Genomic DNA, 24,060 nt, shown 5'->3' on the forward strand with positions numbered 1-24,060 from the left:
CCAGGGCCACGCCCCACATGGTGGCCCTGCCCCCAGCCTCTCCCCTCCCCCGACTTGACCCCCTTCCCTGCAGCTCCCTGCAGACCCAGGAAGTGGGCGATGGGACCCTTTGGCCAGCCTGTCTGGGGGGATTCCGTCCTGGCCCCTGGACCATCAGCACCATTTGTTCACACAGTTTGGTCTCGTGGCTGAGTCTGGGGTGCGAGGGCAGGGAGGCTGAGCTAGAGACACAAACAGCCCCAGAATCAGCGCACCTGGAACGGTGTTGCTGCCTGTCCCCCAGGACACCTAGACTGCCTCTGAGCACCCCCTTGAGGTCCCTTACCAGCCCCTCTCCCCAGGGTCCCTGCCTGTTGGGAACCTCACAGGTGGGTCACAGGTGGGTCCCATGGCCTACCACACATTCTTCTCCCAGACATCTGCTGAGCACACTACCTGGGAGGCAGTGCTGGTTCACAGGTGACCAGACAGGGACCATGGCTGGGAGGAGTGAATAGGCAGAATTATTAGGGCGTGATCCAAGGTGAAATGACGTGAGCTATATAAACAGACCCCCACCTTGGGTGGAACTAGGGGAACAGAGGGGCAGGGGAGAATTTCTGGAAGCAACAGAGCTCAGAGTTAGAACGCAGTCGGCTCAGTTTAGCCCATTTGCCAACCCTGATGTTAATAGCAAGACCGCAGCTGGCTTTGCTAACAGACCTTGCCCACCCAACCAACTGGGGGATCCTTTGGGAGGGGAAGTGGTAGAAATAGTTGCTCATGGGCCTTGGTTCAGATGCTTCCCCAGAGCCCAGTACAGTCTCCAAATACTTTCACTGGCTAAGCCAACCTATGGGGAGCCGCCTTAAAGGACACTTTGGGTGCTGTTCCCTCTCTTGTCCCTTTAGGCCTGTCCCCAAACAGAGGCCCTCTTTCCTCTTCCAGGCCTTCAGGTGGCTGTTTCCTCCCCTCTCTCTGCCCTCACCCCCACCATCGGGTTGGTTGACTCGCCAGTCCTGCTCTGAGGTCAGGAATGCTGGAGCCAAGGGCCTCTGGGATTTCCACATCCCAGGAAAGGAAAGTCCATCCTTTTTCCAAGGTGAAGCTGGAACGCAGGGAGGCTTAGGCCTGAACTGCAGGCTACAGAAAGCCTCCATTTGACATCCCCAGCCTGTTCTGAGTCCTCTCTAGGGGGGTGTCCTTGACTACCTGCTTTGTCCACCTGACAACTTCCCTGTCATGTCCCCAGAACCTTCTCTGGCCCTCAGAGGCCCCTCCAGGGGAGGGCCAAGTCAGCAGAGGCCCTGACGGAGGGCTGGGGACAGAGGCTCCGAGCAGAGCCTTCTGACTGTACCCCCAGCACCAGGCAGGTGCCCTGCCTTTGATTTTCAGCAATCGCTTATCTCAGGGACCTGGCTGCTGGTTCTATCTGTGGCATTGTATCTGAAGGCTCCTGGGGGCGGAGCTGCCCGCAGATATCGCCGTCAGGCAATTCTGCAGCCAGCCAGCCTCCGCCTGGCAAAGAAGCCATCCAGACTGCCAGATTTGTCCACTCAAGATAAAACCTGAGTGGCCCTGCACAGGGCGTGCAGTGAGGACGAGTAGACATGGCTAAGAAGCAGGGATATGCAGACTAGGAAAGGAGCTGTCTCTTACCCCCATCCTGCACCCCCAGACTCACTCCTTTACTCCTAGAGTGACCAACTGCCCAATTTGCCTAGGACTGAGTGGGTTCCCAGGATGGGACTTTTCCCAGGAAGTTTTAAATTGAAAACCTGGACATACCCGGGCCAACTACCCTGATTCACTCAGGATGGAGGGGTTTCCTAGGACGGGCTTTCAGTGTTAAAACTGGAACAAGTTGGTCAACCCCCTCTCCCTTGTAGCCTGGCCTCTGCCCCCACTAGTCCCCTGAGACAGTACACAAAGGCCCCTGCCAACCTTCCAGCACCAGTTCCTGCTGCCTCTTCTCCCTACTCCAGGCCCCTGGGTGGAGGGCCTGGTGGAAGGCCTGGTGCAGTGGGGGTGGGGCAAGAGGTTGGGGAAGTGAGGCCTTGCTCGTCGTCCCACCCTCTGTAAGCCAGTTTCTGGGCCTGTGCCCTTTATCACCCCCTCACACTATCTGACCGTTGAAGGAGTATCTCCTCACCCACCCCAGCCTTGCCCTGACTCAGATAAGCTGAGAGGCCACCCCAGGAAAACAGAGGTGAAGCTGCGGCCTGGGTCCTTCCCTGCCCTCAACCTCCCTGCCTGGCCCTTGGCCTGACCTTGGCCAGAGAAGCAGCAGGGCCTCCTCTAGGGGCTTACACAGCCCGGGTGGACAGGAATTCCTATGCTCACTGACAGATGACAAAACCAAGGCAGGAGAATCGATGTGGGATGTGGCCTGCCCGAGGTTGCTGGGCCCAACCCACAGAATGTGGGGGCTGGAAGGGGCCTCAGAGCACACCCACAGACCACTGTAAGGGTGTCTCCTGGAGGGTGTCTATTGGGTCCAGCCAGGGAGAAAGACCCACAGATGAAGATTCAGCACTTCTGGCTCCCAGCTGGTCTTGGGCCTGCCTCCCAGACCAACCCAGCCCAGGGCCCCCAGGTCCCCTGTAGGTTTCTCCCCGCAACAAGGCCTGTTCTTTGTGCCAAAGCTCTGCCACGCACAAGTCCCCCTGGGTTCCCATTGCTCTAGGACTGCTGGACATTCCCGACCTTCCCTAGACCCCACTCTAGACCCCAAACACCAGGGGCCTACTTCCATCCTCCGGGTGGTAGCTGTGGCCGCACAGAATTCCTCGTGGTCCTCTAACGTGCCAAGTCCTTTCTGCTTCTGCTCACCCTGTGTTCCCCCACCCCACAGGGAAGGGACATCCTTCCTTCCCCTGGATCTGTGGAAACCCTATTGGTCCTTTGAGGTCCTGCTCGCGTGTCTCCTCCGACAGGAAGCTTCCTCGAACATGTGAGGCAGCAACATGCTCTTCCCCAAATGGCTCGTCATGTGCCAGACACTGTGCTGAGCCCTGGGTCTCATTTAACCCTCACACGAGAAACTGAGGCCCAGAGAGGGGAAGTCACAGGCCCCAGGTCACAGGATCCAAACAGACAGAGGCAGGGTCAGGCTCTGGCAGTTTGGATCCAGAGCCTGAATATGCCTTCTGCTCCTCTGCTAGGGCCCCTCACACACCGCAGGGCATGTGAGCCTTTTACATCCTACCTTGGTCTAGAATCTCCTTAGGGCAGGGACCAGATACCTGGAGTGGTTTCCTAAGGAGCCTTAGCATTTGCTTAGAGAGCTCAGAGAAGGACCTTTAATTCAGGCCCCTACATGGCCCTAGAGGAAAGTACAGAATTATTATTACTGCTCACACCAATTTCTGAGGAGTCCCTGCCTGGCTTCTTTTTGGCTCTGGGGGCCTGGTCCCAGCTAGAGTGTGGGATGTGGGTGGGGCAGCCAGAGAGGGGCTGGGAACTTGGTGCCTGGGGGGCTCCAGGAGCCTCCCCCAACTGCCCTCTCTCTGCCCCTCTAATCCCTCCCTCCTGAAGGCCAGCTGCACACCCACCTCTTCTAAGCAGATGTGCCTGCTGTCCCAGGCCTGCCTTAGTCTGGTGCCCCCCACCCCTCCCCCTGCCTGTCCCATCTGAAGGATGTGTCTGGATCCCCATGCTGACTTTCAAGTTCTGCCTGCTGCACCTGCAAACTCACACGGGTCTCTGGCTGTCAGTCCTCTAAAGGAGTGGACAAAGGAAAAGGAGCTCTGCTTTGGGACAGACCCCATGGCTTCCTGACGCAGCCCGCAGACTTCAGTCCTCTGGTGGGTGGCGGCCAGGTCAGAAACGCTGGGCTGGGAGAGGAGGTGCATATGTGCCCAAGGGTGAGCCTGTGTGTGTTTGTGTGTGTCCGTGTGCCCATGTGTGACTGTGTGTGTTCATGTGTGAGTGTGTATGTGGGGGGGTAATTCACATCCACCCTGGTACTATCTGCCTACGTGCTGGAATGCCTGGGTGTGTGCCAGCACGCACGCAGCAGCCCTCCCTCCCCCTCCCCCACCAGTTCCTTACTCATCCCTCAGGATGCTCCCCTGCCGGCCTCACCCCGAGGCCTGCTCCGACCCTCCCCTCCCGCTCCCCCTGTTAACCCTGATCCCTGACCTGCTGACCTACGTCACAAACACTGGCCAAACACTACGTCTTCTTCTGGCTCCAGCCTGGAGTTTCATCACCCTTGCTTCCTGAGGGCAAGGCTGACTCCTTTTCAGATCACCCCCAAAGCCCAGTTTAGGGCTGGGGTCATGGCCTTGCCGATACACACTCAGTGGCCTGAATTAAAACCTACTGCATTGAAAGGTACTGCGTTCAAGTGAACAGCAGCAGAGCATACTAGCTTTCCTCTTTCATCTTTGAAATCTTTTCCTCTCTGTATCTTTCCATCTGTACTTTCTCTAACTTGTTGGCTGCCTCCGTCGCCAGCTTACAGAAGACTTCCGTGTGCACCGTATCTCACTCAGATCTCCTGACAATCCTTCCAGATAGCAATGCTTATCCTCATTGCACAGATGAGAAAACTGAGGCTCCGGGAGGCTGCGTGACTCACCCAAGGTCACGTGGCCAGGAAGCAGGGCCTGAAAGCAGGGCCTGGAATCCTCACTCCTGAATGGACACCACCTCCAGCCCTCCGTAAAGTGCCTCCTGGGTTAGAGGTGATCATGACCTCATCCCCTGTCTATGTCCTGAGGTCACCATGGGAAGGAGTTGAGCCGGGGTCCCCCAGGCCAGGGCTGACCCCACCCAGCCAACACTCCCAGCTACAGGAGAGGCAGTGAGATCTGTGGACATTGTTCCAGACCTATGGTTACTGATTTGACAACAGTTCCATTCCTCTTCAGACAGCCAGGGAGTTAATGATTAAGGAAGGGATTAAATATTAACCACCTGTCCGGCCATGGCCTCTAAGGTCTGTCTGCACCTGAGCCTACTTAAAAATACCTCCCACCTGCTGTGGGCCAGCTCCATAGGGCCTCAAAGCCCCTTGCTTTTGGCTACCACCTCCCTGTGCACCTACCCTGGCCTGCCTTAGCCCACCTTCTTCCTACCCATACCCACCCCATCCTGCTGGTGCGTACCCCAGCGGGGACCCAACAAGTTTCCCTCTAGCTTGGCGGCTGCAAGCCACACTGCTGGAAGCAGTCCTGGTGGGGTTTCTGGAGGAGGAGGGTTTTCCTGGAGCTAATTGCTATGTGTTCCTGGGGCCTAGAGGCAGCCCTGGTCAGTAGGTTACATTCCCGTGTGTGATCTAGTTCATCAGTATTCTTATCTGCTCTCTCAGGTCCTTCCTCCACCTAAAGACAGCTCCGACTCCACATGTACCAGGCCCCAACTCCCGGGACTACCTCGATTTGTTTCACTAAGGAATCACAGAGGAGTGGTACCCTTCCCAACCAGACCTTTCCTTTCTCTCTTCTACAGTGAGGACCTGGGGACCACCTCCAGGAAGCCTCACCCACTAACCTGAACCTAAGTGCTCCTGGGCCTTGCTCCGCCCGCCTCCCTCAGCCCGGGGTGATTCAGGCTGGCGTGGGCTGTTGCACAGCTGCAGGAAACTGGCTGCATCTGTTAGAACCGTCCTTTGAAGTTCAACCGTGCAGTGCATGGGACCTTCCGAAGGCTGGGGGTGGAGACAGTGCTATCACACCCAAGCCCCAGGCCTGCCCTCCAGTGAGCGAGTAAGCCATGGTCAGTCTGCCCGCTTCAGGAACCACAGACAGTATGACACAGGGCTCGCTCAGTCTTTCTCTAGAAAAAAATGAACTCTTCACTCAAGAAACAATGCTATGGAAGAGCCCTCAGTCTCTGCTCACGGAAGTCCTGGTTTTGCGGGCACGGCACCCGCATGGGCTGGTACTTCGCTCGCTATGCTTCCTGTGGAACTGCATGCCCACTGCAAGCCTGGTGATAGGCGTTATCGTCCCTACTTTACAGATGGGGAAACTGAGGCTGGGTGTGATAGAAGGACTTGGCCAGGTTCCAACAGCCAGAAAGTGGCAGAGGCTGGCTGGCCAGACCCAAAAGCCATACGAAATGTTGAAGAACCTAGGACTGTGCTTCCCATAGCTGACTCACCCCCAGCGCAGCTCTTCTCCAAACCAGTTACAGACGGACTGTCTTTCTTTTTCCCTCTTACCTTCTCGCATCTATGTTGATACTTGTACTCTGCCTCCTGTAGGGCACCCCTGCATGGGACTCTTCCAAGCAAAGGTGCTCCTTGTCTCCTAAGTACTAGGAGACACAACGTGGAGACTCAGGCACTCTGGACAGGGATTGCTAAGTCCCTCCTATAACAGGGCTCATCACTTCGAGATGTTGTGTTAAGCTTCCTACAGAGACTTCTAGAAGGGCCCACCGCCTTCTTTCCTCCTGCAGGTGGGCAATCTTCCCAGACTGGCCTGCCTAGAATCAGCATTGCACAGTGGTTTCCTCACACCGTCACCTGGCTGGCTGGATGGCTCCCATGTGAGTGTTTCAAGGAAGCAAATGCAGTGGCACCAATGGGGGCTTCCAGGCTAACACCTGGGAGGTTGCCTTGGGGGCTACGGCCTGTGTCTCAGATTCAGAGCAGGACACCCATGCCCCCAGCTCACCCTGACAGCCTCATCCTGCTCCCCTCTGCATGGCACCCCTCCCTAGGCCACAGCACCCCCAGGGCTGGCCTGTCCCCTTCTCTGACACTCCACCCCGCCTCCCCCGGGAGGGCACTTGGAAGCCCAGAAAAATTACTTCTTAGCCATAACCAATGTTTCCATCTCCCACCCCTAATACACTCATCCTTTGATTCAGGCCTTCCTGTGGGAAGAGGAGTGAAGCCCATATCTCCACCCATGGCCCCCAGCTGGCCCCTCACCCCCGTCCCTCCCTCTGCATTTCTGTTTCTGACTTTGACACACACATACCAGTTACCGACACACTCACAAATTAAGATGAATCTGGGCTGAGCAGGGAGAAGGCAAGCAGGACCCAATGCCCAGACTGGTTTTAAATGAAGGACTCTCAAATTTTTTATTTGCATTCTTTTGCATGTATTTGCATGGGCTGCTTGGGGAGAGCTCAATTTTCCCAAAGAACACAGAGAGGTAACGGATTTGTAGGCCCCAGGAGGCACTGAGGCCTCCCTGGTGAGATTTCCTAATGCCTTGGGTGGGTCTCAGGATCCAAGTCCCAAAGTGCAGGAGGGAATAGAGAGGGGGGCCTTTGCATCCCTCTGTTGGAACAGTGGCAGGAGGCCATGTGGGCTGCTTCTGGCCCTGGAGAAGCAGAAGCTGGATTCCCCCTCTGCCCCTACCCCCCATCCTGCAGAGCTCTTACTCCAAAAGGAGCTCTGTTCATTTCCAAAAAGAAGCCCCTCACATCCCCCCTCACACTCTCTGCACACTCCACTGAGGGAGCGGCTCAGGCAATGCCTTTCCTGTTTGCACACAGCCACACAGAGTGGGATGGCTATACCCCTCCTCCAGCTACAGCCCCGCAGCCTCTTTCCTGGCAGGGTCCTGGATGGGGGTTCGGGGGGAACCGTCCTCCCTGCTCCTCTGACCCCCCAGCTCTGAAGGTACATGGTCTGGCCTCCCCAGGGCCTTGTGAGTCAGGCCTCACCCCTGTCTTATGGTTCCAAGGTAGGGCAATGGCCTGAGCTTGGCTCACCTGGTGAGCCTAATTGTTACTTATTCAAGGGGCAGAGCCAGGCCTATAGGGAATGGGATCCCCAGGGCAATGGAGGGTTTGGGCCAATTCTAGGCCCAAAGGATTCGGGTGGTGGGGGCGGGGGTGGGCAGTGAGTGGGTCAGACAGTCCCAGTCACCTCCGCCTCCTCCCCACCACCGTCTTTAACCACCGTCCTGCCCACACACCCTACCTGCCGGGCTCTGAGCCTCTAATAATGGAACACCTTCCCTCTTCTGTTGCCCGGATAACCCCATTCATCCTTGGACGTCTGATGAGAGTTTGTCCGGGACGCCTTCCCTGAACCTCAGGTTGTTTAAGTGCCCCCCTGGCCTTTCGCAGTGCTGCTGCCTGACAACGTGCTTGCCTAGGTGCGCCCCTAGTCTGATCAGCCTGGGGCCCCCTGAGGGCAGGGCTGTGTCTTCCGCTCCCTGTGACCCCTGGCAGGTCTGCAGCCGGGGTCAAGCTTGAGCACGTGGCACGGCCGCCAGGCTGGGGCAGAAGGTGAGGAGGGGCAGGGGGCAGGGGGCATGAGGACGGTTTCTTCCCTTCCAGCACGTGTGAGGTGTGGGTCCCATCTGCCGTGAGGATAGTGCTGCCACTTGTGAGCCCACGCACCCACAGAGTGGCTGTTCTCAGGTGACAACACCAGCTCATCTGGGTACAGCAGCCTGCTCACACCACACAGGCCAGCGAGAAGGCCTGCCCGCACAGGCTGTGCTGGGCCTGAGTGACAATGTTCGAGACCTCGGCTGCCTGGCCCAGAATGGAGGCGGCAGGTTGGACTAACTGACCTCTCAGGGGCCTCCAGGTCAGGATTTGAGCATCCAGGTGACCACAGGTTGAGGCTCCAAACGACTTGAAGTCTCCCCCCACCCCACCCCCACCCCTCAGCTCCCCAGCAAGGCAAGTGTTCTCCCTCCCAGCAGCCCAACCAGTTCCTAGTTCAGCTGCAGAAACGGCCAAACGACTCTCTGGAAGCCAAACAGGAAGCCAGGGAGAGGGGGGCCAACTGCCAGCCCAGGATCGCTGAGGCTCCTCCAGGAGCTGTGGGGAGGTGGGAGGGGCCAGGAGCCCACCCCAGGCCCTGAGCCTGCCCACCCCACCTCCCTGCCGGCAGGGACCCCAGAGGGCCTGGGGAACCAGTGTCCTCTTACTGGAGACACTGTAGAGAGAGTCTCTGGAGCTCTGACACCTGAGTCACTTGTTTTGTTTTGTCTTGTCATAGACTTTATTTATTTATTTATTTATTGAGTAATTTTATGTTCGAAGCAAAACTGAGCAGAAAGTATAGATATTTCCCACTATGTCCTGGGCTGCCCATCACCGACAGCCTCCCTCCTCACCAACCCCCAGCACTGGGGCGGTGCTTTTGTCCCCGCTGGTGAACCTGCGCTGACACATCATCACCCCCCCCCCCCCCACCCGAGTCCATAGTTCACAGGAGGGCTCCCTCTGGGTGTCGTGCGCTCTGTGGGTTTGGGCAAATGGACCGGGACGTGGACCCACTGCTGTAGTATCCCACAGAGCAGTTTCACTGCGCCCCGGATTCTGTATCTCTGTGTACTCCCCCATTTCTCCTCCTTAACCCCAGCACCCACTATTTTTTTTACTGTCCATAGTTGTGCCTAATCCAGAAAGTCACGTAGTTGGAATCCTACAGCAGGCAGCCTTTTCAGATTGGCATCTTCACTTAGTGACATGCATTTAAGTTTCCTCCGTGTCTTTTCATGGCTCAACGGTTCGTTTCCTTTGAGTGCGGCGTCGTAGTCCAGTGTCTGGATGGGCCGCAGTCTGTTTATCCGTTGGCCTGCGGAAGGACATCTTGGCTGCATGCAAGTTGCGGCAATTAGGAGTAAAGCAGCGACAGACATCTGTGTGCGGGTTTTTGTGTGGGCATCAGTGTTCAACCAGCTTGGGTACGCACCAAGGAGCACACTGCTCGATCACAAATAGTACGTTTAGTTTTGTAAAAGCCTGCCAAATTGCCTTCCAAACGGGCTGTACCATTTTGCATCCCGCCAGCAGTGAATGAGAGCTACTGCTTCCCCACACCCTCTCTAGCATTTGGTGGTGTCCATATTTTGGATTTTTACCATTCTATCTATCTTTTTTTTTTTTTTTTAATTTTCACCATTCTAAAAGGTATGTGGTGGTATCTTGTTTTGATTTATAATTCCATAATGACAAATGAGGTTGAGCTGGCTCACTTTTAAGGAAGGTTTGTCTTTAAATAATTCTGAGGTCCTATAGTAACTTCATTTCTTAGCAGCCCGCCCGTAAGGTTGAACCCCCAGGATAGAGAAATGCCTGCACCTCAGGCTCTGGCCGTCACTGGCTCACTGTTCGGTGCGGGACTTCTGCAAGTCCCCCGCCGACCTGGACCTCAGAGTCCCAGCCTGTGAAATGGAGCTCACGCTGCTCATCTCACCGGAGGGCTGTGTGGCCGTGTCTCTGACCACTCGGGTGTGAGTCATGCTCAGCATGGAGGTCAACGGTGAGTAAAGCCAGGACCGCAGGCCGCCTCACCTGGGGCTGGGCTAGCAGGAGTGGCAGTGAGGGACCCCCACAGGCCAGGGCTAAGGCAAGTTGGAGCATCACCCTCCAACAACCCTACCCGCCCAGCAGACCCCAGGCCCTCCAGACTGGCCAGGGAGGTGTTCTATCTGTCTGCTCATCTGCCCCAGGGATGTAGGAGGTAAAAAGACAGGAGGGCAGGACTGGGCCACAGAGCACGTTCTGCCAGCTTCCCTGGGAAAACTGGGACCACGGGCTCAGAAAGCGGGACAGGCAGTAGTGGGACCTGCAAACTGCAGGCAGACAGACAGAGGTCCCGGTCCTTGTCCCTGCAGCACTGGAACCCGTGCTCTGGGAGGGGCCCGCTCAAACGGGAGGCAGGGCCCCAAAACTGCGGGGCTGGCCCCGGGCGACTCGAAGGCCTCCTGAGCCAGCTGGGGTTGGGGGGAGGAAGAATCAGCAGGTCAAGACCACCCCTCATCCCCTCTGTGGGGTCCAGGTGCCCTGCAGCCTCTCCTCCCAGCCGGGCTCTGCCATCCACAGCAAGACCCAGCAAAAAGCCAGCCCCCTCTCCCACCAACCATCGTCACATCCTTCTTTTTTTGACGTGTCAGAAAGAGCAGAGTGGCTCATAATCCCAAGTGCTCACGCAACATCTGCTGCCATTAAAAATAAAAAATAATAATATGTGCACGTGGCAGGAACGTCAAACAAAAGAGAGAGTTTTAAATAAAAGTAAAACTCCTCCTCTACCCCCTTCACCCTTTCCCAGCCTCTGTCTGTAACCAGTTAACAGTGTTCTGGGCGGCCCGCCAGGAAGACGCATCATGCCCACCGAACTCCTGGCTGCGTGCAGGCCCCTGCCAGAGAGGGCACAGGAAGGAGGGTGTGCTGCAGCGCACAGACTTCCCCTCGCTCTTTCACCTGCACCCCACACCGCAGACATCCCTCTGATCGGCACAGGCAGGCCCAGCCCCTCCTTGGGCTCCGGGGACTCTGCCATTTCACAGACCCGCTGAGGTGGGGCTGGTCCCCTGCAAACAGGCCTTTGCGTGGGGCCCAGTCTTCAGTTAGAGCCCTTAGAATGTTCACTCACCTCTTTTCTAATCGGCCCTGGTCACCGCTGGGCTGGAGTCTCTTTGGCCCTTCTCAAAGCCCAGAAACCAGAGTTGTAATTAACCCAGTGCAGGCAGAGAGAGGGCCTGAAGGCCGGGGGTGGGCGTGAGGGGGCTGGTGGCCTTGGTCAAGGCATGCACTTTCTCTGAACCTCAGCTTTCTGCCTCTGCAACATGGGTGACCCTCTCTTAAGGTGGAGGTAGAGATTTTTAGAAGGCAGTGTGTTCTAATAAATGGGCTTCCTCGACCCTTCTGGAAGTTGGAAGCCATTTGATAAAACAGAACCTCCACTTGGACCTTTAGGAGACAGAACATAATAGGTGAGGAAACGGAGGCACAGAGAGGTTGAGCAACTTACCCAAGGTCACACAGCTGGTAAGTGGGAAAACTGGGACAGAACCAGTCAGTCTGGTTCTGGGTCTGTGCTCTGGAATACCAGGTGGACAGCGACTGCTGTGGAAAGGCATGGCCACGTGGAGTGTCCAGGGGCTGGGGGCTAGAGGAAGCTGCGTGGAGAAGCAGGAGTGAAAAGGGGCCAAGGGAGGCAAAGGGACCTTCCAGGCTGCACAAGGGGTGTGAGCTCACCCACCCGCCACCCAGGACAGGATGAGTGGGTCTTAAGCTCCTCTGCACCCTTCTGCCTCTGTGGGGCCCAGTGCCAGAGTCCCCTGGGGACTCTGACTAGAAGGACGGCTTACAGGGACGGTGCCAGAATGGGGGAGAGAGGGAGGCCCTGACATTCTGTAGTGTCATCGTGTGTCAGATATGGCGTAATTTATATCACTTAATTCTTGTAGTGTCGATAATCTGGCTGCCGAGGGAAGCCAGCCATCGCAGTCCATGGGCCATCCCCATCCCTCCAGGGTGGGTGACAGTGTGGGCTCAGAGCTCCAAGGGCACAGAGGGAAGATGAGGGTGATACCCTGGGGACCTCACCGGCCAGGGTGAGCAGGCCGGCAGGCAGGACGCTTCCTCTGGGGGAGGGATGACCACAGAGCCAGCTGTGGGCCACCTCTCCCCCTCCCCTGGACTCACCCTTCCTCCCTCCTGCCCTGCCCTGTCTCTGACTTCAGCCAGGACCACAGCTGTCTCCTGAGTCATCTTTGCTTTCTAGCTTTCTGGGTTTTACTCACCTGTCTCCTGGTTTGGGTTTCTACCTTGGTAAAAGAATTTTCTCTCCCTCCCTTCCTCCTTCCCTCCTAAACACTCATACACACACGCACACAGGCTGCTTGGTGACAACATCTGCAAAGGACTCTCAGGAAAAACCCCAAGGTCAAGGGAACCTCCCTGGGCCTCCCAGCCCGCTGGAAGCCCCCAGGCGAGCCTCTGTTGCGGGGTCCCTGGCTTTCTGGGGGCTGAGCAGCCCACTCCCCCTGCTTCAGCAGTGTGCTTGTCTGCCACAGGTCTAGGTCAGCTGAACTTGGAGCAAAAGGCCCTGCTGGGCAAAAGAGGAAAAGATAGCTCTCATCTCTTGCTGCTGGGCAAACCAACAGGTATCAGGAGCCCCCATCTCTCAAGCCCTGGACCACCTTCCCCTGCTCCCTACATAGGCCCTGGTGGCTGGCCTGCTCCCCCACCTTCCTCCTCTGAAATCAACCTGCGCTAAGACAAGGGGAGAGCAACTTGGTTGGGCACCACCTTCAGCGTGATGAGGTTGGAGAGGGGAGGCTGTGCAGTGGGCAGGCCTATGTAGCCCTGGAAGCCTTTCTGTAAGAGGTGGCATGATACAGCCAGACAAAGGCATTGGGAGGGCACTGCTGGGAGGGACATAACTGTGCAGGAGTAAAGACACCTGGTGTGAATGTGCAGTTGGCAGCAGGGTAGAGATATGAATCATTTCTTCAAGTATTTGTTAAGCACCTACTCTAGCTTAGGCTCTGTTCTAACCACTGGGAACACAGTAAAAAAGACCAAAAAAAAAAAAAAAGAAGAAATCCTGGAACTGACATTTTAGTGGGAAGGTCATCCTGAGGTGGTAGCATTAGCATTACCTAATAGTCTAAAGCTCAAGTGAATGAGGATGGGAGGAAGGACTCATCCCCTGGTCCCGCCCCCTGTGAGAGCCAGGCCTATGGCCCATTTTTACCATCGGAGGGAAACTCGGCACAGATGGGGCGCGTGGAGGTCCAGGCGAACCCACCTCCAAGTAATTGCAGCTTGTGTCACGGTGTCTTCCTTCTACAAGGGTCGGGGTTGCCCTGATACCTGCCTCCTCCTGGAAGCCCTCCCTGATTAACTCCTCCTCTCACCGGCACGGGAAGATGTAGGTGCCCATCTGCCTTAGAGGAGACTATCCTCAATTTGATCAGAGACTTTGTTAAAGTTTAGAAAGGTATCTTCCCTCAGTTCCCCCACCAGCTCTGTGCACACTGTCCTGGATGAAAAGCGCTGGCCTGTCTTCGTAAGAGGCTGAGGAATCAGTCATCTGCAGCTGCAATGAAGACCCTGCAAGATCTCAGGAAAGGCGTTTCTCTGGGCCTCAGTTTCCTCACCTGTAAAACAGGGAAAGAGGCTTGTCCAGAAACACCCCTGCAGGGGCAGCAGGGGGAGGGGCAGCAGCAGTGTTTACTGACCACCAAATGCGCACCCGGCACTGCGCCGCGCCTATCACAAACAGTGCTATATATGATCCTCTCAGTAATCTGGTGAGGAGGACACGAGGGCCGGTCCCATCTTGCAGATGAGGAAACTGAGGCTCAGAGGGATTCATGAGTTGCCTGCGATGATCCGGTTGTGCGACCCCAATATCCTGCTCTTAGCATATCACTCACTCTTCTGAGTAAAAGATTCCATTCCATTCTGCTCAACCAGTTACCCAGTCAACTAGCAGTTACAAGGTACCAACTGTATGCCAGCTACTACCTTTATCTGAGCATCTAGCAGGCGCCCAGCTGGCTCCACGTCAGCGGAGGCGGGACATGGAAGAGGCTCCTGCCCTCACAAGAGCCTAGAGATGTGGGGAGACGGAGCTCAGCTAGGGGAGGTTATGAACACAGGTTCTGCCATCAGAGTCTTCTAGGGGTAGCTGTAACCATGGATCATTCACTCAGTCTCCCTCTGCTTGGGTTCTTGGCTATGTAATGGTGGTAGGAACGCTACCTTCTTGGGTTGGTGGGAGGATGGCATGTGCTAATGAGGGCACCTCGAGGGACCAGGTTTGGCCAAGAATGTACTGCATAAATTGTGGCCATTATCACCAAAGTGAACAACTGGAGAACAAGGGACGATTGTACATGACCAGATGTCAGGCTGTGTGTCCAGAGGTGCTGCAGGAGTTCAGCACAGAAAGGACTGGCCTGGAGCAGGCAGGGGAGGCTTCCTGGAAGAGAGAGCCTCAGGCTCAGTGCTGAAGGGCTGGGCAGCTGGGCACTGGCTGGAAGGCATTCGGCTGGCCTGGATGTGAGGTGTGGGGAGCAGGGAGGAGGTGCACCTTTGCACCCTGAGGCCACCCAAGGATGGGAGCAGGTAAGCAGCCGGTCCACGCTGGTTGCCTGCAGGGTGCTGGGCTCTGATGCCAGGCAGCTTCTGGGACAAAGGGAGCCCTGGAAGGCACTTAAGAGACTAGGACAGCTCTGGGGGTGAGAAAGCCAGCATGCCTCATTTGTGGGGGTGCACAGCCTATGGCAGACCCAGGAAAACCCAGAGGGACCTCGCTGGGCTCTTCTCTTGGTCTTGTCCCTTGGCCTCGGTCTCCATTATCACTCCCTTCCAGGCCAGCCCACAGGGCTTAAGGTGCTGGGAATGGAGAACCGGAATTGCTGCCCTGTGCAGGGCCTGCTTGTGGTGGGCCAGGGAAAGGCCCAGAATGTGTTTACATTTTCCCTCCTTTCCTTCTGGTGCCCCAGCCGGCCGGTGGTTACACCACTGCGGTTTGTTGGCCCCAGGGAGTGCCTCCGTTACATAACGCCCAACACAACCGCCCCTAAGACATGTGCGCACAGTAGCACACACTCACACTCCTGCACATGACACACTCACCCTCACGCTCTCACAGAGACACACCTACATCATCTACACCCTCCCCTGGAAACACTATTGTCTTGGGAGGATTCCCACTGCCCCCGACAATAGCCACAATTTTAGTGGCAGAATCTTCCCACTTCCTGGCCCTTAAGCCCCAGGTGCCCTGAGCCTGGTCGGACTGACCCACCTGCCTGGGGCTCCAGGGGACAGCCTCAGTCTTTGACACCAACCTGAACGGTAGATGGCCATGAGTTGCCCCCCAAGAGCCTGGAGGTGGGGGGAGATGGGATTTAGCCACCAGAGGACTGGGGAACAGGACAGGAGACAGAGGAAGGCCAGACCCCCAGGGCAGCCCCTGTTATGCGGACTCCAGAAGTTCAGAGCAGCCAAACAGGGAGTGAACTGGGGCAGCAGTGGTCTCTGAAGCAATGAGAAAGGGGGCGGGGAGAGGCATGTAGTGCACCATTTTTGGAGGGTTACTAGGACGGCAGGTTTCAAGGGTTTAAATACATGTTATCTCCACAGAAACACGGGAGCCGCCCCACATCTTAGCAATGCTGCCTCTGGGGATTCTCCTGATGGAAACGCACACCCAAGGGTCTGTGTGTAAGGACGTGCATGGAAGGGAAACAAGGCAGAGCCTCGGTGGCCATCCCTGGGCCTGATGCACGGACACCCGTGGCCGGTGGAAGCAGGTGCTGGCGCGCGGGCTGAGGACAGGAGGTACCGCACGGCCCCCTTCAGAGAACTGAAACCACATATGAATGTGTGTGTGTGTAAATATCTGTAGATAGAGCTGTGCAGTCGAATTGCTGGAACTCCTCACACAAGGCAGTTGCCAAGTGGCCGGCTCTACTGAGTGGGACTGAGGAGCAAGGTTAGGAGGGACTTTGCCATTTGTACGTAGCGGTGTCAAGGTGCAGGTCCCAGGCTGCTGGGTGGGGCTGTGAGGTGCCACCATGCGGTGGGTAGTCCCTTCATGTCCCCCCCACCGGCACACACAGTCTCCTGGACAGAGCTGTCATTTGGGGATATACTGCAGTCTCTGGGCTTGTGAGGGGAGGGGGAGTTCAAAGGCATCATGGTTGTGTCCTGGGACTTGCTTTGGGAAAGGACAACTTTTCAAGGGTCGGGTGACAGAGGCTTCCTTCCTTACAGTTGTGTTTTAACAGAACATCGTAGAGCAGCAGTGCTGTGCACCAGAACGTTCTGCGGTGATGGGTGTAGTCCCTGCTGTTCAGTGCGGTGGTCCCGCATTCGTGCGGCTACTGACCCCCTGAAATGTGGACAGCGAGGCTGAGGAAGTGAGTTTGACATTAAATAGCCCCATGTGGCTAGTGCCCACCCCATGGGACAGTGCAGCTCTACTAGACTTGCCGAAGGAAAGCAGTCTCCACTGTCATCTTACAGCCCAGGTGGCTGGGAGAGTTTGGTGGGGACAGAGAAGGGGACCTTGCTGATGCCCCTCGGATTGAGTGCCTATTGATTAGGGCTAAGCTTAGAGTCTAAGAAGGAAGGAATATGAATATATATGGTTTTTATATGTAAAAGCATTTAAAATATGTCATAGGAGCCCTGGTAGGCTAGCTCAGTTGGTTAGAGCTTCATCTCGATTTGCCAAGCTTGTGGGTTCAATTCCTGGTTAAGGCACATATAAGAAACAACCAATGAGTGCATAAATAAGTGGAACAACAAAGTAATGTTTCTCTCTCTCTCTGAAATCAATAAATAAAAAATTAAAAAATATGTCAGAGGATGACAAATGCTAGGGAAAATAAAGCAGGACGAGAGAGAAGAAATGCCAGGTGGGGCTGTTGTTTTAGAGAGGGTGGTCTGGGTGGCCCCTGAAAAGGTGACACTTCGCAGAAAACTGAAGGAAATAGGCCGTGTAGAAGAGCATGGCAGAGGGGACAGCAGGTGCAAAGGCCCCGAGACAGAGAGGAGGCCCAGCATGGTTCAGGACAGCAAGGGGGCCTGCGTGGTGGAGCAGGGTGATGGATGGGCAGTCGGGTCAGAGAGGAAAGGGCCATGGGCGCGGGTCACGCCGCACAGATCACGTAGGACTTTGTAGGCCTTGCTAAGATCGTACATTTTGTTCTCAGTGAGGATTTTGAGTGCAGGATGACTTGAACTAATTGTGTTTTCAAAGCATAGATGTGGAAATCTGCATTTATAGGTAGTGTGGGAGTAAGGCAGGGGGAGAGGAGTCAGAGAGGCAGCTTGGGGCCATTTGAAGGAGACACAGGTTAGATTCCTTTGCTTTCTGCTTCAGCCTTTTCCCAGCTGCCTGGCCTCAGGCATACAACTTCTCCAAGCTGTTTTCTTATCTTTGAAATAGGGGCAGTAACAGTCCCGCAGTCTTGGGTGGCTATACCGCCTGCTGTTAACACACAGGGAGCTTTAGCACATAATAGTCGTTCCATAAAGGGTCACTATCAGGGTCTTTAAGGCATCCCAACCAGGAGACCTGTGGCAAGAGCTTGGGGAGAAAGGGAAGAGGAAGATGATGAAGCTTAATGGTAATAACAATAGCCAGCTAATTCTTACTGAATACTTATCACCTCTAGGCACTGGGCAAAGCACTTGGCAAACATTATCTCACTTAATCTTCATAACAAAAGCAAGGACAACAGTAGGTTAACCCATTTTTTTTTTTCAAATGAAGAAACTGAGGCTCAAAGAGATGGTGAACTGTGCTCAAGGCCACATAGTGGGTAACTGGCAGCAACTGGGACCCATTCCCCACCTCTGACTCCAGAGTCCCAGTGCTTTCCACTGGTGATAATCCACTGAGCTCTGGGGTGAGAGGTCCCAGTGACTTCTCTGTAGACATCTTTACAATAAGGTGCTCTACTGCAGGAACTGGAGGGGCACAGAGGGCAGGCTAGTAGTCTCTTGAACCCTGAGCCCACTGCCCCAGCCCCATCCTGGGCTACTTTGCTCAGTTCTCCACCCCCAGGTGCCGTATGCATCTTTGCTTTCCTCTCTGGAACCGTGCTCCCTCTAACCACAGGGCCTTGGCACTAGCTACTCTGTTTCTAAAAGAAATTATAGTTGACATACAGTTTCATATTAGTTTCAGGTGTACAACATAGTGATTTGACATCTATATACCTTCCAAAGTGGTCACCACAACAATTCTTGCAAACTAAAAATATGGAACACTTCACAAATTTGTACGTCATCCTTGCGCAGGGGCCGCGCTAATCTCTATCGTCCCAGTGTTAGTCTATGGGCTGCTGAAGCGAGCGCCTCGCTGCTCCTTTTACTTGGGAAACTCTTTCACTGGCCCTTTGCCTTACTGTTGCTTGCCCTATGCCCTTCCTACTTCTTTGGAAGTTTCCCAGGCCCTAAGTGAGGCCAGTGTTCCTGACAGAGGCTCTCTCAGTCCCTGCCCTTCCCGTTCACACCCCAGATTTCAGTGTGCAAGTATATTTTTTAAAATGCTTAAACATTAAAAAAATTTTTACAAGATTTTATTTATTATTTTTTAGAGAGAGGGGAAGGAAGGGAGAAAGAGAAGGAGAGAAACCTTGATCGGTTGTCCCCCGTACGCGCCCCGACCAGGGACAGAACCCACAACCCAGCCATGTGCCCTCACTGGTAATTGTACTGGCGACCCTCTGCTTTGCAGGACGACGCCCAACCAACTGAGCCATACTGGTCAGGGTAGTACACTCAGAAAAAACATTAAGCTATAATTCACATACAATAAAATTCAGATTAAAGTACACAAATTACAGATTTTAATACATTCACAAGGTTGTGCAATCCTCACCACTATCCAATTCTGGAATGCTTTCATCAACCCAAACAGAAACACTGCTCTGCCCGCAGCCATTGCCCTCGTCCTCTAGCCCCAGCCAACCCCAATCTCCTTGTTGTCTCCATGAAGTTGCCTCTGCTGGACATTTCATGAAGTGGAATCATGTCATAGGTAGTTTTTTGTGTCTGGATTCTTTCAATATAACATTGTATTTGTACTGCGCATTCATGTTATATCTTGAATCGATACTTCCTTCCTTTTTATGACTAAATCCTATTCCACTGAATGGACGTACCCATTTTATCTATTTATCCATCTGTTGGCGGACATTTGGGTTGTTTCCACTTTTTGGCTATTGTGAACAAGTGTACACATTTTCTTTCTTTTTTTAAAAAAAGATTTTTATTTATTTATTTTTAGAGAAAGGGAAAGGGAGAGAGAAAGGGAAGGAGAGAAACATCAATGTGTGGTTGCCTCTTACACACCCACCCTGGGGACCTGGCCCGCAACCCAGGCATGTGCCCTGACTGGGAATTGAACCCTCAACCTTTTGGTTCACAGGCCGGCACTCAACCCACTGAGCCACACCAGCCAAAGCATACATGTTTTCTTATGTGGACATCATAGAACATGCATCAGGCTGAGTAGGGGAAACACTAATCAGTTACAAAAACCAATGTATCACTTTGGAAAACAGTATGGCAATCCTCAAAAAGTTAAACTGCGGAGTGACCTGGCAATTCCAGGGATGTAACCGAAAGAACTGAAAACATGCTCACACAAAAGCTACGTGTGTGGATGTTCGCAGCAGCAGCATCACTCAACAATAGCCAAAAGGTGAAAACAACTCCAATGTCTTTCAACTGAGGTGCAAATACACATGTGGTATACTTATACAATGGAGTGTGATGCAGCTGCGTGAAGGGATGAAGCCTGATTCAAGCCACATCACGCATGAACCTTGAACACATTGTGTACACTCCATGAAGGCAGGGATGGCATCTGCCAGCTCATCTGTTACCCCTGGGCGTCACTTACTGGACCATCAGAGCTATCTGTGGGATGAGTGAAGGGCCCAGCCAGCAGTCCCAGTATCCCGCATGTGGGATATCTGGACTGAATGCCAGCGCAGTGAGGGGGACCTGCCCGCAACTCAGACTCACACCACCTCTGGCCTCAGCAGTGCACGCCTCCTGCCGGCAGCATCTCTGATTTCCGCCTTCACCATGTGTTGCCTTGGGAGTCTGGGCATCCAGTGGGTGCTCAATAAAGCCCCGGCACATTGGCCGGACTGGACTTGAGTCTCCAACGGTAGCCAGGCCGGAGAGCGCAGCATCGCCACGTGCACCCCTTCTTTGCTCAGGGTTGCAGGGAAAGAAACAGCAGGTTGTCAGTGGCCCACAGCCCCTGGTCAGGTGGCGCAGGGCTCGGAGACTGCCCGGCCAGCAGCCTCTCACCGCGGCCACCACAGGAGCGGTGGGGTTTGGTAAGACAAGGCGTTGGCGTGCATTTCAAAGGCTTCCCTCCGTCTGGTAGAACCAGCACCGGCCGGGTGGAGGGGGTCACAGGCCACCCCACAGAGCCTGCCAGAAGTCCTGCAGTGGGGGTAGGGGGGTCACTCCCTCCCCCATTCTGTGTTTCATCAAATATTGCTGGGCCAAGGAGTTTTATTTGAAAATAATTTTAATTAGCCGGAAACTAGGAGTTTAATAAATGGAAAACAGAGAACTTTCCAAGGCCACAGCTGGGAAACACTTGCTTTTTAAAAAATTCCGCCTGGCTTCCCAGGCCAGCTAAGCACCCCAACACAAGGGCCCAATTGCCAGAGGAATCCACAAGGAAAACAAAGCTTATTTTTAGAGAAATATTTTAAACTTGGTTTCAGCGAGTTTAGGAGTTTTCTTGTCTGCCTAGTCTTTAATATCTTTCCTTCTATTTCAGAGTTGCCTCTCACCCAGAGGGCACAAGAACTCCTATCTGACAAGAGCTATTTCTGCACAGATGAAAATAAATGGGCCCCTTCCTCCTCCAACCAAGAATTAATTGTTTCTAAATATGTCCCTATAGTCAGGCCCGGAGGCCTGTCCTTGGCAGGCGTGCCCCGCAATAAGGTGGGTCTGGGGTCCCCGCGGGCCTCGAGGCCTGTGTGCGCAGCCCTCCCACTCAGCCCGGCTCTGCCCACCACCCTGCAGGAAGCGGATGACAGCCTGGCCATCATTTCCGGGTTTTGAAAGCAGTTTTTAACTTGAAAGAGGCCTGCTAAAAAGGGCTGCTTTTCCTCTGTAGGTGTTAACACCGCACCCCACACAGACACACTCCCACACATGCACACACACACACAGCCCCAAACATACAGCAGCACCGCCAGGTCCTCCCTCACACCCCACAGACCCACGCACCTACCCCCACGGCGTCGGCCTTGCAGACACAGCCACCCACGGCAACAGGCACACCCGAACCCACACCCCCTCCCGGGCCCACACACACACCTACACACAGAGAGCAAGAGACACCCTTAAACCCATACCCCCCAAACAGAGCAGCAGATACACCAAGCCCACATCCACACTCCCACAGGCACACACACAGCAACACACGCCCAAATCCACAGATTTCCACACACACCCAGACTCCCAACTGCACACACATACCAATAGCCACACAGATCCACATCAACAGACAGCCCCATATCCCAGGACTGTCGCCCGGGAGCACCACAGACGGCCCTCTGAGCACCTGCGCGCACACAGCGACACCCACAAACATGCGCACACTTGGCTAGACAGACAAGGACACAGGTACATACACATACACACCCTCCGTATGGACATACCCCGCAGACCCCCTCCACACACACACACCCTTCCCAGGTCTAGCACAAACTGTCAGGAGAGGGTGGAAGAACCCACCTAGGCAGGTGTGGGCCCTGGAGGTGATGTGGCTTCCTGCAGATCAGGCCCCTACCCGCCTCCTCTCGCAGGGCTCCTCCTGGGCAGGCCTGTCCAGCTGCCAGGCCTTGGCTCCTCCCTGGCCCTCCCTCTTTCCTCCCTCCCGCCTTGGCCTTGCCAGCAGCATGGAACTGGACCTGCCCTGGATGGCCACAGGTCTGCATGTCTCCTGGAGTGCCAACAAGAAAAAATAAACACCAATGAGGTAACAACAATGGAAAGTGCCTACAGGCCTCTGATGGAAGGTAAGCCTGGCCTTGGCTTAGCCTCTAGGGGCTGCATAGGCTCCCACTAACTCACAAGGCCAAGGAAGGCACAGAGACCCAACTTCCGCTTTCAAAACAGTCACATCTGCCCTCACTCTTGTCACCACAAGCAACACTGAAGAAGAGCGAGTGCCTGGGGACGGTTTCCTTCCAGGTTCAAAGGCTCTCTAGCGGGGTTCCTTGCTGCACACATTCAGCTTAGGGCGGGGGGGGTCTTCTGAGACACCCCCCAACCCGGAGGCAGAATTTAAAAACTGAGCATTCCTAGGGCTGGGCCAGACCTGCAGCCGGGAGCTATGCCTGTTAGCCCTAACTGCATTGGGCCCTCCCAGGCCTGGCCCTTTCATCCGGGTCCCTGAGCTGCTGCAGAGCTCACAATCCTCCATCTATTCCCATGGGCGGGTGCGGAGCTTTGGCCTTCTCAATAGTTTTTTTGTGTGTGTGTTTTTTTTCCTTTTATGCCCTCAGCAGTAGATTCAGACAGAATGAGTGGTGGAAAATATGTCCACGCATGCATCCCTTCTCTGAAATAATTTAGAAGGTGGTGCACACTAATTGGGTTGTTTAAAAAACACCTTAGTTTTTCAAACAGTCTGTGGAAATGCCGCACTGTTAGGACATCCTAAACCATCACATTCTGGGCGCATTTTCACAACTGACTACAGAATTTTATCTTGAGTGTAACCGAGTTTTAGAGCCAAGAGTCAGTTTTAGTTCCTCTCCCCAGCCTGTGATAGACCTGGCTTGTCTTTACTTGCCATGTGTTACTTCTCCTTCCTTTAACTTCTGTGAAAACTTTCCTGAGGGTGATCAAATAATAGCTGAGAGTTTTGTTCGCTGTGAATTCCAGCCGCTGTGGAGACGATGACCCACATACCCTCCACTGATCTGCGGCAAGAGGAAACTTCTGAATGACTCCCCCCAGCTTTCCACGCTCCACTGGGTCTAAAATACAAAAACATCAGATCGTAGCAGTTGGGCTTGCAAACAAACCAATTTGGACAAATAAGTGTGGCTTACCCCCAAAAGAAGTCTGACATTCCAGCTGATCAAAAGTGCTTGTTTAAGAAAAGTAAGTTTTGGAGTGAAGTGGAAACAAGGCCTTTGAAACGCAGCCTGGCCTACATAGCACCACATTTTTTAGACTCTTCCCCCTCATCGCACATTCTTCACGGTGAGGAGACCTGGGAGCCCGCAGGGTCCTCGCCAGCGAGCCCTCGCTGGCCTCGGGCTCCCTTCCCCCGCCGCTGAGGCCCTCCGCCAAGGGCCGGGCATCTGGGAGAACTTTGAAACTGTTCCCCATCCCCTTTGGCAGCGTGCGCCAAGCACCAAAATGCTCCAGCTAACACCAGCGCAATCATCGTTAACGTGAAACAGCTGCCTGAAGCCGGTGGGGCTGGCAGACTGCTCCCCACCCCTACCAGCTCAGCTGTGAGGAGCAGGGAGAGGGGCTGCGAGTATTGGTTGATAGAGCCCAGCTGCTGTAGATAAAACAAACTTGCTAAATCTCTTACCTACTTTGGAAAAAGTGTCTGAACTGTGAGTGGGTGGGTGGGTAGAGGGAGGATGAAGAAAAAACATGAATTGATTTATGAACCTGCTTTTTACATTTTTAAAGTGACTGTAGGAAAAAAACGTACTAAGGTTTTGTTCAACTATGTTGGGAATCAGCAAACTGCTAGTTTTTTTTTTCCCTTTTTTCTGGAGACCTGGGTTGCATTTGCTTTCTGGCCTCTGTCCTCACAGACGCTAGGTCTTTTGCATAAATAACATGTGCGCTCTCACTCCCAGAGGAAGCTGT

The 24,060-nt window shown here is 54.5% G+C and overlaps 1 long non-coding RNA gene and 1 other non-coding gene across 3 annotated transcripts; both read right to left on the reverse strand.

Moving 5' to 3' along the window:
* Window positions 1-8,922: 8,922 nt before the first annotated feature.
* LOC123478954 (uncharacterized) lies at window positions 8,923-22,070 on the reverse strand. Of its 2 annotated transcripts, XR_006654389.3 has the most exons (4): window positions 21,955-22,038; window positions 13,457-13,808; window positions 11,672-11,819; window positions 8,923-9,490 (listed from the first exon to the last, which is right to left on the reverse strand). It is a non-coding gene; the product is annotated as an uncharacterized lncRNA (long non-coding RNA). The 2 variants fall into 2 exon arrangements; XR_006654390.3 differs by lacking the exon at window positions 13,457-13,808 and having other exon boundaries at window positions 21,955-22,070.
* On the reverse strand, window positions 18,430-18,531 carry LOC112298224 (U6 spliceosomal RNA). The gene has a single exon (XR_002974129.2). It is a non-coding gene; the product is annotated as a U6 spliceosomal RNA (small nuclear RNA).
* Window positions 22,071-24,060: the final 1,990 nt, after the last annotated feature.

Source organism: Desmodus rotundus, chromosome 5 (assembly GCF_022682495.2).
Source record: "Desmodus rotundus isolate HL8 chromosome 5, HLdesRot8A.1, whole genome shotgun sequence".
Taxonomy (NCBI): domain Eukaryota; kingdom Metazoa; phylum Chordata; class Mammalia; order Chiroptera; family Phyllostomidae; genus Desmodus; species Desmodus rotundus.